The following is a 5224-nucleotide window of genomic DNA, read 5'->3' on the forward strand; positions in this document are numbered from 1 at the left end:
TTTATCACTAATGTGAGCTTTTGGGGAATTGGGACATGGTCATTTCTCTGTCAAAGGAAGGTGACTTAGGGCATCGGCATTGGCTATATGAATCCCTGACCTATGCACAAAGGTGTATTCATATGCCGCTAAAATTAGGGCCCATCTTTGAATTCATGCAGAAGCTATGGGAGGGATAGCCTTTTCCTCGGTAAACAGATCAAAAGTGGTTTGTGGTCTGATACTATCGTGAAATGTCGGCCATGCTCGTACTGGTGGAGCTTTTTTTTACAGCAAAAATAATCAACAGCCCTTACTTTTCGATCTGAGAAAATCCTTTTTCAGCTGTGGTAAGTGTCCTGGATACATAGTTTATCGGCCTCTCTCTACCGTCGTCCATCTTGTGAAATAATACTGCTCCCACTCCATAGGGGGAGACATCGCAGGTTAGAACCAATTCTTTTGTTGGGTCATAGTGCACTAACAAATTTGAAGACTTCTTCTTGGGGTGACTTCCAAATCCAACGTTGGCTTTTCTTTAACAGTGAAAGTAGAGGGGCTAGGGCCGTTGATAAATTTGGTAGAAATCGGCCATAATAATTTACCATCCCTTAAAATGATTTAAGTTTAGAGATATTCTTAGGTGCAGGTGCCTCTCTGATTGCTTTACTTCTCTTCAACAGGGTGTAACCCTTGGGCACTTACCCGGTGGCCCAAATAAATGACTTCATTTGCCTGAAAAGTGCATTTCTTCTTTAGGTGCACTCCTGCTTCTAAAAATCGTTCCAGGACTTCCTCTAGATTAGTCAAGTGTTCCGTTTCCATAAATCCAGTTATTAGTACATCGTCCAGGTAGACCACAACCTGAGGTAGTCCTTGTAGCAAGCTCTCCATCGTCCTCTGAAAAATGGCACAGGCTGAGGAAACACCGAAGGGCAGACATGTGTATTGATATAACCCTTTGTGGGTGTTTATGGTCACAAATTCTCAGGAGGCATCATCCAGCTCCAGTTGCTGAAAGGCGTGGCTCATGTCAAGCTCTGTATAGGTTGTCCCTCCTGCTGGTTTGGCATAGAGGTCTTCAATCTTGGGAATAGGGTACCTGTCCAGTTTGGCTGCTATGTTGACTGTTGGTTTATAGTGCCCAGGGATCTGGACAGTCTGGTGTTCTTTAAGGACAGGGACTATGGGTGCTGCCCACTCTGAGAACTGAACCGCTTTTATGACACCCAGCCTCTAGCCGGTTCAACTCAGCGTCAACCTTCTCTCTCAGGGTGTATGACACCGGTCTTGCTTTCAAACAAGGAGTTGCTTCTGGGTCAACATAAATCTTGGCCTGTAGGCCTTTGATTTTCCCCAGTTCATCCTCAAAAGCGGTGTCTTTTTTTTAGCAGCCATGGCAGTCCTCCTGCTCGAAACGGGAAGATTTCGGACCACTTTAATTTAAATTCCTTCAACCAATCATGACCTAAAAGATTTGGCCCTTTACCTTCTATCACCATCACTGATAGTTGTATTGTTTGGTGTCAATAATAAATTGTTACTCTGGTGATACCTTTTACCTGTGTATATTTTCAACTTGGCAGATGTTTGTTCCAAACTTAATTATTGAGTTAACTGTGTTAATTGTCGGCAGTGTTAATTGTTGAACATCTCTATTTAAATATCTGAAAGTGTGTTCCCCTCCTATAGTGGTAGAAGCACCAGTGTCTACTTCCATTTTTAAGGGTTTACCATTCACTTGCAATGTGACAGTAAGTGGCTCTGTTTTCCCAGCTTTCATGTTGAATAAGGAATAAATGTCAGAATTGGTTGTTTCTGGCTCTTCCACACTATAGACTTCATTGGATATCCTTTGTTGCCTGGAAGCCTGTTTTGATCCCGCTCTGCAATGTTTCAATATGTGCCCACTTTTGTGGCAAAAAAAACCTCCGTTTTTTAAAATTGCCAATCATTAGGAGTATGATTGTTTCCACCTAGATAAAAATTAGTTTGCGCATTTGCTACTAAGCCGCTTCTTCTCAATTTTCAGTTAGCGGGGGCTGTTTCCCACTTTGTGGCGACATCCTGGCTTTTCACTCCACTTTCAGCTGACTGTTCCTGCCCAACTAGGAAAACTGTGCCATTTTTCACACCTTGAATTGCTTATGAATCCTTTACACTGCTTTCCATCACAAAAGCTATTTCTAATGCTTTCTTAAAATCAAGATTCACTTCAGCCAGCAATCTTCACTGAATAGCATCCTCTTGCACGCCACAGACCAAATGATCCCTGAGCATGTCATTCAGGGTTTCACCATAATCACAATATTCCGTTAGTTGTTTTAATTTCACCACATAGGTAGCAATGGTCTCCCCCAGGGTTCTATTCCGTGAATTGAACCTGAATCTCCGCATTGCGACTGAGGGCTTGGGTTGAAAATGTCACTTAACGAGGTCTAATAATTCACTGAAGGTCTTTGAATCTGGGGCACTGGGGGCCGTCAAGTTTCAAATTAAACTATAGGTTTTGCTCCTACAAATACTCAGGAGAATCACTCTCCTCTTTTCCTACCCCATGATTTAGTTGTCTTGAAAGTAGAACTCAAGGTGTTGTATATACTGAGACCAGTCGTCTGTGGCTGCTTCAAAGGGATCAATTCTGCCAAACTGTGGCATCTCGGATGAGTATACCTTCCTTTCTTTTTAATTATCTTAGACATTCATAATCCCTGGGCGAGGGCCAGCCCTGGTTCTGATTTATCCACCTTGCCAGTTTGTTATAGAGTTTATTTTCCAGGCAACTTCTCTTGGTGGAAACATTGAACTTTATTTACAAGACAATAGCAGCAGCGTCATGTGTGCATCCAACTCTATAACTAAAGAACTTCCTCCTAGAGGTTCCCTGTGTTGCTAACTCATTGGGTTACACAGATCATCAGATCTTACAACACAGGATTATTCTTAAAGCTATAGTCCTACGTTTATCAGAACAATAATTACTACAGAAGGAAATCTGCTGTCCTTACCTGGTCTGGCCTACATGTGACTCCAGAGCTTCCAACAATGCGGTTGACTCTGAAGTGCCCTCTGAACAAGAGCAATTAGGGATGGACAATAAATTCTGGCCTAGCCAGTGACGCACACATCCCATGAATAAATATTTTTAAAAATGCTGCAGGTTGAGAGATGTAACCCACCTTTTTGGAAAAGGCCTGTTGTGAAAATGTACAACAAAGTGATAATCTTCACAGCCATTGGCAAAGACATCACTGTCCTGGCAATGGTTCCCCTGCAGGAGTGTGCAGTTCTCTGACACTGTCTTAGAGAATATTAGTCTGGAGATGCAAGGACAGGTCCTAATAGAAGTATGTAAAGTGTAAATACACTTGCCTAATATACCTCCTGCCACCCTCCTCCTCCTCCTCTGAAACTTGCAATTCAGGAATGACATAACTCATCACTAGGGCTGTCAATGCTGGTTGGACTTAACAGCTGGAGGTTTCATCACGTGACATCTCCCCCCAACCACTTCCGCCCAGTCGAACAGTTTAATTCCCCAATGCCAATATTTTTATAATGAAGTCAGGAAATGCTGGAAATAAACAGCAAGTTTGGCAACATCTGTAGAGAGAGAAAAACAGTTAACATTTCAGTTCTGATGAAAGATCATTGAGCTGAAATGTTAACTCTGATTTTCCCTCCATTGATACTGCCAGATCTGCTATCTCCAGAATTTTCTGTCTTTATTTCAGATTTTCAGCATCCCCCGTATTTTGTTCTTGTTTTTATAACAAATAAACAAAAGTGGTCAATGAAACTGAAGATAAGGCACATAAGGCCTCTTTGATATTTTTCTTATTCTTTCATGGGATGTGTGTATTGGTGATAAGGCCAGCATTTGTTGCCCATCACTAATTGAGCTTGAGAAGGTTGAGATGAGCTGCCTTGAACCATTGCAGTCCATCTGGTCTGGGTGCTCCCACAGTGCTGGAAGGGAGTTCCAGGGTTTTGATTCAGTAGGCAAGTGGAAAGTATTCCATCACATTCCTGACTTGTGCCTTGTAGTTTGTAGACTTTGGGGAGTCAGGAGGTGAGTTACTTGCCTCAGAATTCTCAGTCTCCGACCTGCTTTTGTAGCTACAGTATTTATATGGCTGGTCCAGTTAAGTTTCTGTTAATAGTAATCCCTTGGAGGTTGATAGTGCAGGATTCAATTTTTTTTTAAAAGGCCAATGAATGTCAAGGGGAGATGCTTGGATTCTCTCTTGCTGGAGATTGTCATCGCTTAGCACTTATGTTGTGAAAATATTACTTGCCACTTATCTGCTCAAGCCTGAATGTTGTCCATGTCTTGCTGCCCATGGGTTTAGACTGCTTCAGTATCTGAGGATTTGAGAATGGTGCTGAACATTGTGCAATTATTAGCAAACATCCCACTTCTGACCCTATGATGGAAGGAAGGTCATTGATGAAGCAGCTGAAAATGGTTGCGCCTAGGACACTTCCCAGCGGAACTCTTGCAGTGATGTCCTGAGACTGAGGTGATTGACCTCCAACAACCGCAACCATCTTTTTTGTGCTGTGTATGATGCCTGTTGTCAATGTGTTTAATTTCATAATTCATGTGTTTAGAGATATAACTTCTAGTTTTAAGGATTAAATTTTAAATCTAGATAAATGAAAACACCTGATTGAGAAACTGGTAACCAACCCTGAAGTGTGTGTAGTTCAAACAGACTGGGGCAATTACAGTTCGAAGCAGAAGCCTATTGTGTTGCTGGGCTGGCGGTAAAAATTATTCACACCTCAGGAAATCCTTTGAAGTTGGAGTGTAAACCGGGACGATTTTAATTATTCATGAAGTAAACACTGGGGGCAGAATTTTTCATATGGCAGGCGGGATCGGCTGGAGCAGGCAGGGGCAGGTGCAGTGCCAGTTGCTGCCCATGATCGGTTCCACGCCGCCATTTTACACAGGTGGGCCAATTAAGGTCTGCCCAGCGTAAGACATGACCGGTAGCATTCAGCGCTACCTGTGCGGGCAGGGGGAAGGAGGGAGAATCGGGGCAAGCGCTCTTTTGTACATGCGCGCGAAAGAGCGCTTTAATCTCCCTGATGCATGGAGCTGCCTCAGGGAGATTGAATCGATAGTAAAATTATTAAATAAAGGTTTAAAAATTCATTTAAACATGTCGAGTTGGGGCACGTTTTTATATTTATGAACATTTAATTATTTAATAAACACTTTAGGAAATCTCATCCC

The sequence above is a fragment of the Cetorhinus maximus genome, chromosome 6, assembly GCF_964194155.1.
Source record: "Cetorhinus maximus chromosome 6, sCetMax3.hap1.1, whole genome shotgun sequence".
NCBI lineage: Eukaryota > Metazoa > Chordata > Chondrichthyes > Lamniformes > Cetorhinidae > Cetorhinus > Cetorhinus maximus.